General features: G+C 31.6%; 1 long non-coding RNA gene across 1 annotated transcript; it reads left to right on the forward strand.

The window, feature by feature from the left end:
• The first annotated feature begins 404 nt into the window (after positions 1–404).
• LOC139503622 (uncharacterized) lies at positions 405–12,942 on the forward strand. The gene is made up of 4 exons (XR_011659147.1): positions 405–524; positions 10,182–10,252; positions 10,661–10,789; positions 12,753–12,942. It is a non-coding gene; the product is annotated as an uncharacterized lncRNA (long non-coding RNA).
• Positions 12,943–13,556: the final 614 nt, after the last annotated feature.

Consider the following 13,556-nt stretch of genomic DNA (forward strand, 5'->3'; position numbering starts at 1 on the left):
AAAAAGTTAAGCTAGCTATAAAACGAGACTTGAACCATTATTTTCTTTAAAAAATGCCTCTACCAACTCACGTACATAACAGTTGTTCCCTAGTTTTTTGATATGTGTGAGCTCTAGATTTGTCAGTTGATTAGAAAAAAGTAAAATCACAAAAATACTGAATTCCAAGGAAAATTCAAAAAGGAAAGTCCCCAATCAAATGGCAAAATCAAAAGTTCAAACACAAGAGCCTTTTCGTTGAATTTCTTCTGAGTTCAGAATTTTTGTGATTTTACTATTTGCTGATTAAATTACAATATCCATCAAGAATTGAAAAGATTTTATCAACAGTTAAAGAAAGTAACATGTTTAACAATATTTGCTTATTCAGTCAATATTAAAACAGAAAAACAACATGTGTCACTAATTGATGTTATTCACCTTGCAGATCATTCACTTTGTACTTTTATTTAACTTAGTATTTAAGTAGCCAATGTATTTCAAAAATCATCCTTCTTCCTACGGACCTGCTATTACACATATTGGTAAGTTTTTTTATTTATTTTCGTACAAACGATATTGTAGTTTAAAATTTATTCAATATAATTAAAAAGGGAGAAGGTTTGGATCTATTAAAACGTTTAATCCCGCTGCAAATTTTTGCACCTGTCCTAAGTCAGGAATCTGAGGTACAGTAGTTGTCGTTTGTTTATGTAATTTATACGTGTTTCTCGTTTCTCTTTTATATATATATATATATAGATTAGACTGTTGGTTTTCCCGTTTGAATGGTTTTACACTAGTAATTTGGGGGCCCTTGATAGCTTGTTCTTCGGTGTGAGGCAATGCTCCGTGTTGAAGGCCGTACATTGACCTATGCTGGTTTACTTTTTTATATTGTTATTTGGATGGAGAGTTGTCTCATTGGCACTCAAACCACATCTTCCTATATCTATATAACAGAGAATTCCATCAGATAAATTTTTGCTTAACTTGTTTGCTGAGAGCTTTAGTGTTCCATATAGTAATATTGAAATCAGCTTTTCGTATATTTTACAGCCGCCATCTTGTTTGTTGAGAGATATTGATACTCACAACAAAATGTCAATGTGCAAGTAACATTTAATTGAAAGAAAAAAATCTTTCTTTACTCGAGAAAGTAAACCTAATGTAAGGGAAATAACTCAGTTATCAGTACGTTTGTGTCAACCATGTTCATAAATATATTCTAAGCTTCTAGATTACATAGATCCAATCAGGTAAATGCTTAAAATATATTGATGAAACTTGACTTTAACAAACACATCACTGATTCAAGGAGTTATCTCCCTGAGTAAATTCTACACCCTAAGACAATTTACCAAGAGTTGCTTAGTCGTTAAATTTCTATGTAATGTTGTTACTCCACATTAGTCAATTTATTTTTATTTTTATTTTTGCCATTGTATTGTTTGATTTTGAGAGATGTATGTCTTTTGTCGAATGCCACCTCTTGTATACTCCCTCTCTCTTCTTTAATAGCCGTTGTTAGAAATTTTCCAATGAGTTCTTTGGCCGTTTAAAACCCATTATAAATTTTAATTATTTAAGATACCACAGACTTTTATTATTCAAATCAAACAAAAAGAAAGAAAAAAAGCTTCTATTTATAGGCGGAAATGATTTTAGAAAAACCTCAAATAGTAAATTCAAGATTAAAAAAAGCTTGACATGACACATAGACGCCGAACAGACTAAACATATAATCTTTGTTAGCAAAGAACTATCGTTTTAAAGTAATGAATCAACTATGTTAACCTACGACATATGGCATTGTTGTTTACAGCCTAGTAACAACTATATACATGATATATTCTGAATTAGTTCCTGTACGAAATGTTTATATAAATGTGAAGCAGAATGTCTGCTTATGGAGTTGATATTGATTTAAAGTTGATACTACTCGGTGATCAATCCATGATTCTAATATGACGTGCTTCTTTAGCTTTGTAAACAACACTGTGATAAAATTCTCGATAAAATATACTTAGCGCAGACTCAGAGATATGCATAATAATGGCTGTTACACTATACTTCCCACGTAAATCTACATGTATTGGAACCTATTTGCAGATCCTTTGCCGATTTTATTGTTTTAAAAAGTGCAATTAAAAAAGACAAAATAACTTTTATGCTTATTCGTATGCATAATAAAAAGAAGTAATGCACAAGAGCTCGGATAAATCAACAAAATAAAAATTAGATAAAATTCCGCGAAAGTCTATTAATCTTTTTGGCGCATTTAAGTCATTTCAAAACATGACGTCATACAAATAAAACCGCTCAACTTGAATTTTTTCTGTTACGTGAACCATCGGGATTCGTATGATATTGTATTAAAACTGATTTTTTGAGGTAGGTTTTTTTTTATTTTCTATTCTATTGCATTATTCGAATATTTACCCATTTCAGCAAGTCAACATGGCGGCTCCGTAGTTACAAAATATCATCTTTTGATTTGACGGAAGCTTACGAGAAAAACATGTAAATTAAAAATGGCAAATGTGGGTTTGAGAACTTAAAGAATTCAACAGTTTTGCTTCTAGCAGTTATTCTCGAAATAACCTACGCAAGTTACATATTTATAAAGATGTTTGAGCTTTATCTAACAGGGAGTAAAAAAGAACAGCCACATACACAGCATACCCACCCTCGCTTCAGTTTTTTAAGGACCGTTTTTGTCCTATTAGAATCGAAATAATTCATGGAAGCCATAGATTATTCGAAATGTACACATGACCTGGGCCGTGATATTCGTTAATTTTATCCCTCGCTAAGGCTCAGGATAAAATTCGAATATCACGGCCTAGGCCATGTATAAATTTCCATCAATCTAGGGCTTCCATGAATTATTTCTTAAGTATTGAAGACAATGTGCAGCTAGTTATGGCTATTCATGAATATATAAAAAATGCAGAGATATTTTTATAATGAAATGTATTTTAAAGTCCAAACCAAATTAATTTTTACTTTGTATGTCTGTATCTTATATTTTATTAAAGCTCCTAGACCCGAACTAGCTGAAAAATAATTAAAATTGAAACAACAGTTAATAATGAAACGACAGTACATTGAAATTAATCTTTATTATTAAAGCTAAAATACTAATAAATGTATCTTTATTTCTATATCATTCATATCTTCATTTGTATATCTTTAATTTCTTAAATCTATTTTTTTATTATTATTAACATGATTAACATGATTAACAGTGTTAATTCTTTTTATATTATTTTAATTCTTTAATATATCAATATGGTTACTACTCGCTGTCGTTTTTCTTCAGGTGCAATACTTTAGTAAAAATAAGTACATGATATCAAACATGTTGTTTTAAAAATGAGTTATTAAATTTAATATTTTAAATAGCTAACTGGAGACCATTTAATTTAATGCAAGACCTCTAAATTAATGTTGGAGTTTATTACATAGAATATTCAAACTTTTTTCATAATTTATTTTTTCTTATTATACTGAGTTTACATTTGACAGATTTTAAAAATAGTCTTACTTTTGATCTGAATTAACTTTTTGAAACATCATTCCAGTCAGCTAAGAGGTATTTTTGAAAAATTAATTCTGTTTTGTCATTATGTTTGTGTATGTGATGCTTTGATTGAATGTAATATATTGAACCTTATTTTGTGAAGAGGGCTTACATAGGCTACTCCTGTTTCCCAATCCATTTCAATTTATTGGAATAAAATATTATTTAAACTAAACTAAAGGTCTTTACCATAAATTTAAAAGATTCTTGATTTTCTTTCTTTTGTTTTGAGACCCAAATAATAGCAATGAAAATATAAGCCATCAGTCCGAGTCAGCCTTTTCCCACCATATTTTAAATCTCAAATATCTTGAAAAAGAGGTTCATGACCTATTAATATTTTTAGCTTATTTTTATTCTTTTACAAAAGCTCTACCGGCGTATAGTATCATTTTTAAATTCTTGATTCATTAATTTTCACACCCTTAATAATAAAGGAAAAACATTATGCAAGTACATTGTACCTATAAAGTACTTAAAAATGTCATTGAATTATTGGAAGTTTATCACGTTGTTTCCTACAACTGAAAAAAAAAATGTATGACGGTATGATACTTAACCCCTAACGGGAGGAATTGCACTTGATATTCATATAATGAAGACATAATCGTTCAGTTAGTTTAATTGGGGTCTGGAACGGCGTGTCAATTACTGATTCCTTTATTAATTTGTTCATCATTGTCATTATGTTTAGTTTCTTTTGTTACCCTTTTTTTCACATCGGACTCGGACTTCTTTTAAACCGATTTTCACTGTGCGCATTGTTGTGTGTTTATTTTCCTACATTGGCTAAAGCGATAGTGGGAGGGTTGAGACATCAAAAATATGTTTTATCCCGCCGCATTTAAATTGTTGCGTCTGTCCGAAGTCAGAGGCCCGTGGCATTGGTTAGTCTTGTATGAATTTTAATTTCAGTTTCTTTTGTATATTTCGGAGATTTAGTGTGACATCCACTACCACATAGTTAGTATACATTTTAGGGACCAGCTGAAGCACACCTAAGGGAATGGTGTTTATCGCTGCTTTGGAGGCCAATTTGTGGCCTTCGACTGATGTCTGAACTTTGGTCGGGTTGCTGTCGCTTTGACACTTTCCCCATTTTCATTCTCGAATTCATTTATTACAGTCGAATATAGCTTTTTACGGTAAAAACTCATTGTGCATGAGTTATGGGAAAGTATTTTTAAGTAATGCAGTCACTGTATGAGAGTGTTAGTAGATCCGTTCGTGTAAATAATGATCTCACCCAGTGGTTTAAAGTTGAAGCTTGAGTGAAATAAGGCTTATCCTTTTACCGACATTGTTTTCTATTCATATAAATGTCTTAGGGGACCGCGTTAATGGTAGGACTGTGAGGTTTATAGTTTACAGTATAAATCAAATGTAGAGCCATTTCTCATTCATGGTAGCGGTAATTAGGGTACTAAATCGTTCATAATTCATAATTCAAAACAGTTCCCTTTAAGTGCACGCGGCAATATGGGCTTTACAAAAACTCTAAAATGGTCTTCAAGGTATAGAAAAAGGGTGTATTTTTTTCGTATATTTTTTTGTATATAAATTAGGCCGATAATCTTCTCGCTTAACTTGTTTTACATTTGTCATTTTGGGGCATTTGAAAGCTGACTACGCGGAATGCACTTTGCTCATTGTTGAAGGCCTATAGTTGTTAATGTCTGTGTCATTTGGTCTATTATGGAGAGCTGTTTATTTGCAATCATACCACGTTTTTAGGCAGTTAAGCTGCCTTATGCGAGCACCCTGGATTTTGGTTCCCCCCTGGAAATTTTTGAAAAAGTGCCATTTCTCTGATCTGGCAGGTCTGGTAGATTATTTATAACTAATTAGACATTTTTTTCACAGTTTTTGTTATGAAAAACAATAAATATAAGGAAGATAACCTTAAATGATCGTCGATTTTCCCAAAACAATTGATGTTCCCCATTTGAAAAGCACTAAATTAAATTAAAAAGTTAAGCATAGCTTTTTATCGTCTGTGCTTTTGATGAAGATGTAAGTGAGCTATTGTAAGTATAATTTCATTGCCGAAAATGTTTGTAATGAAGGCATTAGAATTTGCCAAATGGCGCATGGATATAATTTTGCGGCTTTTTTTAATCAGTGACGCCGTTGAATTTGGTGGACTCCATCCCAATAAAGGTAAATATTTAAAAGCATTGTCTTACTTCCTCTCTGTATAAGTCTTGAATTTGTAAGAATACTTGATTATTTTATTTCTACATTGTATGAAGATATGTATTTTATTTAATTATTTAATGCAAGCTGATGTTATTATTATTTGTCATCGTGTCTCTCTGTACTTGCTATGTATCGTGGAAACCCCCAAACATTATACTCGAACAGGGCCTTTGCAATTTTAATCGGGACCTCATTTGAATACGTATTTATAGATTTTGTCGATGTCAAGGTCATTTCAAGATGGTTTCCTTAATCGTGTTTTAGTTAAGGCTTTGGTGTTACAGACTGCTACATGTGCTTTGATATAGCCAAAGGCGCTTAACAAATATTAAGATTACTACTTTATCAATAATTTGCTAATGGACAGCATTATTTCACTTCAAAAGTATATAATTGTAAAATATTAAGTACGAAATTTGTGACGCTTCCCAAGCCGTAATTGATTTGGATTTACAAGCACTTTTCATTTTCCGGATATTTAAGCATTCGTGAAATTTTCAAGAATCATAACTTTTCGTTTCCTTCAGCAACTTGATACTTGTAAACCACTTTTCTATGAAATTACTGTGAAATAAAACTCACATGGTACGAAAAGAAGCCTGTAGAAGGCAACGTTGTGCGTTACGAAGTTACGTTTTTAACAAGTTACAAACAGTAATTTTCTTAATTCCTACATCAATTATTTATAGAACAGATATATTATTTTATTATAACATTGGCAATGGATGACAGCGAATCCGTGATCAAGATATTTCACTAACAATTTCAAATAAAATTGGAATGAAAATGGGGAATGTGCTAAAAAGACAAAACGACCAAAGAGCTGAGAACAGCCGAAGGCCACCAAATGGTCTTCAATGCAGCAAGAAACTCTCAAACATGAAGGCTTGCTTCAATTGACCCCTAAACAAAAGTTACTAGTTCAATGATTATGGAGTTCATGTCATACTAAACTTAAGTTAGAATTATACACAAGAATCTATAATTAAAAACCACACAAGACTAACAAAGGCCAGACGATCCTGACTTGGGACCCTAGAGAATTTAAGCATTACAAATGTAATTATAAGGGCCTCAATGAACATGAACATGGACAAAACTAATACATAAAGATTTTAGACATGAATATATAAAAAAGAAGATGTGGTATGATTGCCAATTAGACAACTGTCCACAAGAGACCAAAATGACACAGACATTAACAACTATAGGTCACCGTGCAGCCTTCGACAATCAGCAAAGCCCATACCCCATATAAAAGGCCCCAACAATGTAAAACAATTCAAACGAGAAAACTAACGGCCTTATTTATATAAAAAAAATGAACGAAAAACAAATATGTAACACATAAAGAAACGATTACAACTGAATTACAGGCTCCTGACTTGGGACAGGCACAAACGTAAATAATGTGGCGGGGTTGAACATGTTAGCGGGATCCCAACCCTCCCCTAACCTGGGGCAGTGGTATAACAATACAATATGAGAACGAACTATACAAATCAGTTGAAAAAGGTTAACTCATTAGATGGACAAAAATACAAGTGGACGTGACATAAAGCCTTTATGCTACATTGTATATGTAAAAATTTTAAAGCAATAATGAATATTATACCTATTTGTATTTGTTTTTATTTCAGCTTGATTCCAATCTTTTGCAATGGCTAATACAAGAAGAGGCAAGGCATACATGTACATGTATATGTACAATACATGATTCTCTGTAGCAACTGAATTGTTTATTCACCCCTATAGTTCCACAACAACAATGAAACTTTAGACTACTACATGTACGATGTTATGAAAATATTTACATATACCTACATGTACATCTACATACATGATCAATTTTGAAGATTGTTTTTGCCTGGTGTAATCATGTCAACTAATACAACAAGTTTTGATTCAGCTTTCTGACAGAAATTATTTATAAACTTGCCAGCAGTTACAACAAATGAATATTATTAATTGAGTTAAAAATTAAGCTCATTTGGACAGTGAAGTGATTTTGACGCGTATTGAAGTAGACATTAAACATGTTAAACGTTTCAAATTGATATCGAATTATGTGTAAATACAGCATTGATTTATTTAAGAAATTAAGAATAAAGAAATATTAAAAAAAGATGGACAAAATATTTGTATTAAATTTGTTGGAATTTTTGTCTTGCCAAAGATGACAGAGTCAAAAAGAGAGGCATACATGTATATATAGTTGTGTTGTTTTGTCAGCATGGTCAACATCAACAATGTATTACACAAATGTAGTTTGTGATGAGATTTGGTACGCAGTTGTGTTAGCGTAGGTATATCTCATTACCTGATTACCAGAATAATTAGCCCAACCACCTTTGTCATAGTCAAGTGACTCTAAAACTTAGTTTACGTGTATTAGTTTTTGATTAGGTGAGTTATTGAGGAACCATTAGTGAATGGTCAATGATATTTGGTGTGCAGTTGTATAAACTTTGTCACTTTCAATTTCTATTGAGGATATTTGACCCTGCCCCCTAAATTATTCTCTTTTTACTTGGAAACTTACGTTACTTTGAAATTTCATAAAGCTTTTGATTATTTTACTATGAAGGAAACCAATCGTCGTAAGTCAATGATGATTGCCATGTAGGTGAAGAAGCATTAGTACGTTTCAGTTCCATAGAGGATATTTGGTCCTTACCCCTCGGTCATATGCATGATCTATTGACTTTGACTATAATTATGTTAGTTTAAGAAACCAGAAATCTATGTGTTAGGGTTTGTTTAAAGGGGACAACTTATGAAAAGTCAATGTTATTTGGTAAGCAGTTGTATAAGTGTTGGCACATATTATTTCCATAGGGATCGTTCAGCCCTGTACAATCAGTCATGGATCATTGTCTTTGAATATATTTTACATGTTAATGCATTTCTATTTTAATTGTATTATTTGTATTATCAAAATAACAAATAGGCAAAACATGTCTCTGTATTAAAAGCTGATTATAGATAAGACATGTACAATTATTATAAAGATAAGAATATGTGGAATGATAGCCAATGCATCATAATGAGACAACTATATATATATCCACCAAAATAAATGAAGAAAGTAAGCAATTATAGTTAGGCAACCATACAGGCTTTAAAAAATGTTGTATCATTGCTAGGCCATTATAACAACATCAGCATTTATTGTAATATAACTTACAAGAAAATTACACCACTTAAGATAGTTTCAGCTATGATTTGATGATTGTGCATACAATGTAGGTGCACCAACTGATGCAACTAAAACTGCTAATATGGCATATTCATGCTTTAGAATATAGTTGAATTAAACCATACACCACTGCTGGACCCCATTATTGAAATTATTAATCTGATAAGAATAATCCTCCATGCAGCTTGTAACTATTAGCAAAACCTACATGTATACTGCATAGTAAGCTTTAAAAGACCAGAAAATTACAAATGTAAAACAATAAAACTACAGCAGCCTGATTTATGTACAAAACAATTATGAAAAATGGATATGATATACAGCAACAATTACCAAATTACTGGGTCCTCAAAATGGACAGGCACAATTTTAACTCTAATTGGCAGGATTGGATAGTGAAAACTTTAGGGTACAAATATTATTCAATACTTGAGAAATAGCCGAGATAATATTTTCACCAATTTTTCAACAATATTCGTCTTAACTTCTGCCAAGTTTGCCTCTCCTTTTTTTTACTTAACTGCCTACAGCGCCTTTGGTGCTTTGATTGTTTTTATTTGGGCTTTCCAAGTGCATACAACTGTTGATTAGCTAAATGTGAGGGATTGTGTTTATAATTTATCTGTATGTACAAAAACTGTAATCCGTACAATAAGTAAAAAACAAAACTAGCTGAATTAGATAACACGGAATGGCATGGAGAAGTTTATCATGATTTACGCAACTCTCAGAACGGAAACAAATTGAGAACTTTTAGGCAATACAAACAATGTGTGAAAACTGAACACTGCGTCCGGCTGGACATTTTCAAAAATTAGCGACATATAATGCATCTGTTTCGCTCCGGTTCACTTCCACTAAGGTGCGAGACAGAAAGATACTACAGGACGCCTACACCCATGGAACACAGAACATGTGTGTTGTGCGAATCAAACAGCATTAAAACAGAAAAACACTTTGTGATGGAATGCTCATTTCAAGACGAACTTCGATTCAATCGTTTAAATGAATACTAAAATCTAATTGATACTTACAAGATGTTGAAAAAACGGAAAAGTTATTGAAATTATTAAATGGACCACTATCTAGTATTATGTTGGCGCATGTTAACATACCTTTATTTACATAATGATGTACATGTAAATATCATACTGTATTTGATATTTATTAAATGTAAATATTATACTTCGTGACATATGAATAACGTAAATATTCCAGGAAAATGTTTAACTGTTGGTACGTGATTGTTATTGCGCTCAGCATATACAATGTGACGAATGCAGAAGAAAGTAAGCTTTATACAAAGATCATGATATATATAAATAACTAACATATATTTAGATTTCTAATGCTGTTTTGTTAATTGTTCTAAGTATATCGCACGACCACAATACATTAGGTCTAAAATTATTGACAAACATAAATGAAAAGTATTTCATTCGAAAATGTGTCAAACTAAATTTATTAATTAAATGTAATGAGTTATATCATTTTGATCTAAAAAAATATAATGCATTTACATTATCGAATTTGACTGAAATAATAATCAATTTCTTCATTCCTTTTGACTGCAAAAACAATTTTAATTTTAGAATCAATTTTTGAAACAATTATGTTCATCCTTTATCTTTGCATAACTTATAATTTACTGTTAGAAATTAAAAAAATATTCTAAAATATAATCCTTCATTTTTTAGAGTTAACTCATCGATGTAAGACTTCACAGGGAAGATGCGCCCAAACAAAAAATTCCAATTGTGAAATAAGTTTTGGTTCAGGATGGACAGAAAAGGGCAGCTGTTGTCGGGGGAGACCGTGTTGCGTGTGTAAGTATACTATCGTGCAAGTCGTCGTAAACTACCATTTATTTGCAGTTTATCGCGTAAATATTAGCTAGATTATTTAGATAGAGACCTTAGCTACAATTACCAGAAGAATGTTTTACTTCAATAATTCGTCGAGTGTATTGATTTCATTTATTCTACAAACGAAGATGACTTCTAATACTATATATATATACATATATATTATATGATGCGTTTAATAACCTCTCATTGTTGGTGTGTTTAATAATCCTAAATTTCTCTGACTGTTGGTGTGTTAAAACGTAAGAAACTATATTTATTATTCAGATCGCAGCGAGGGTATACGTTGTGACATTCCGATTTTAAATACCCTGTGTAAAACTTGAATTGAACATATTATATGGATTACCATTTTCTAATATATTTTACGTTTGTATGAAACTAAACTTTTAACGTTCTACATTGGTTAGAGGAATGAGTATAATGTTGATATTTCACAAAACCTGTTTTACATCATTGCGTGTTTGCGCCTGACCCAAGTCAGGAGATTCTGGCCTTTGTTAGTCTCGTATGTTTCTAACTAAAGTTATTTGTATAGTTCGGAGTTGAGTATGATGTTCATCATCATTGAACTAGTACCGACTGCGGAGTTGATTGTCTGACTGTATTAAACACACATTGATAGTCTCCGACTGTTTTCTGTTTTTTTGGTCAGGTTTTATTCCTTTGACACATTCCGAAGCTCCATGCTCAGTTTTATTTCATTATCTTAAGATATATTTTTAGTTCAGTGTAAAAATATTCAATCTATCTAATGTAATCTTAGGCATATTGCGAATTTTATTGTATAATCTTGAGATATTTGTTTATACATTATAGCTACCTTGATATTAGCGTCATTGATGAGTCTTATGTAGACGAAGCACGCGTCTGACGTACTAAATTTTAATTCTGGTACCTTTCATAACTATTTAGTTCAATGTGAAGATATTAAATTTTTCCAACGTTAAATGAATCCTATCATCACTATCAAGAAAACTACAAAACTCTGAAAAAAACATTTTTTTATGCTTGACACATCTTTTGGCCAATTGATCGAAAACAAATGTTGCGATAAAAAAGTTTCGGGAAATTAACAAATGAAAGGAGTAGGTTCAGTAAGATCCCTCATTGGCCCCAAAATATAACAGTTTTACAGAATTGTGAAAAAGTAATCTTTTAGCTATTCAATGGAAAGTAAAATGCTTCTTCTACAGAAATATGGTCTGTTTTTGACAACACAATGAACAAATATCGTGTATTAGTATCACTTAGTCATGCTAAATTACTGAAATTTTCCGAATCTAAGCATTTTCGTTAAATTTTAGACGGTTTCCGTCTTAAATGAAAGTGGCCGCATTCGTGTTCATTCATAATATTAAACTTTAAGTTGTATTTGATGATAATACATAACATATATAAAGGTTGAGGATGAACACGGATGCGGCCACTTTCATTTTTGATAAAAACCATCTGGAAAGTGAAGTTTTTGAAATATTTGAGAGATTTGTCATATTTAAGCTTGAATCGGATCGTTTGTTATGACAAAATCTGTTACAATCTTCCACTTAAACTCATTGAATCAATTGAAATAAACACTTAAGTGTTTAAAAAGTGTCCAAACTCTTTCGTTAGATGAACATGCAATTTGAGGCCAAAATCGGTCCTTACCGGACCTACTCCTTTGTATTCAAATCAAATATAGAACTTGTCCTTATCTTAGTGTTTCAGAATAGTAATGAATTCCTTTTCCCACTATAACAGATCATTTAGCGATGCATGTTAAAATCTGACAGTACTAATTTTCTATCAACAAACGTAGCGCAGATTTTTTCTCAAAGATGTGTCACTTAACCTTTGTTAAAAAAGGAACTCAACAGTTTAGTTGTATTGTTTGTTCTTTTGTTTGTTGGTAATAACTTGTAAACTGCAGATATTCTTGTAGTTCAGTGTGAAGATATTCCAACCGACAGTCTAAAAAATGGTTCAGTCATTGTAAAGGAAAGAAATACTGGCTCCACGGCAAATTTTTCCTGTGACGCAGGACATTCACTGGTTGGAAGACAATCTATTATCTGCACAGCTTCAGGTTGGAATGGGAATATTCCACAATGTAGTAAGACCTATAACTTCTGTTGCGTTTGATTTTTTTAATATACATGTATGTAACAAACAGAAACTAATATTACAATATTTAAATATCTTAACCTCACCTTAAGCAAATGTTATTTAATCTAATAATTATTATTAAAACATGAGAGCATATTGTCAGATAAGTTGAGAGATACTCAAAGAGGAATAGCGTGGTCAATAAGAAGAGAGACACGTTGTCGAAGATGACATCGAATAAAGGTTTAAAAACCTTACCAATCAGTCAGTACTTTTAATACAGCAAATAATCAGGATGAGATGGTATATTTCCACATTGGCAATGCTCAATACTTTTAAAAGCAACACTACTATACCGCTGTTCAAAAGTCGATAAATAGTTTCAATAAAAACAGATCCGGATTTCAAACGTCAACAGAGGGAAACCATCATCTAGGAACAGAAAACAAAGTAACAACAGAACTAACATGTATAATTAAGGATATAAATATCTTTGATTATATGAATCAAAACTTAATGTCACGTTTGGGAGTTTGGCACCTTCAGGAAATTGATAAAAAAAACTTCTAATATCTCGAAAATGGTGAATAAAGGTAACAAAGATCCAATAAAACACTTAACACAGTAATGAACTATTTTC

This window comes from Mytilus edulis, chromosome 14 (genome assembly GCF_963676685.1).
Source record: "Mytilus edulis chromosome 14, xbMytEdul2.2, whole genome shotgun sequence".
NCBI lineage: Eukaryota > Metazoa > Mollusca > Bivalvia > Mytilida > Mytilidae > Mytilus > Mytilus edulis.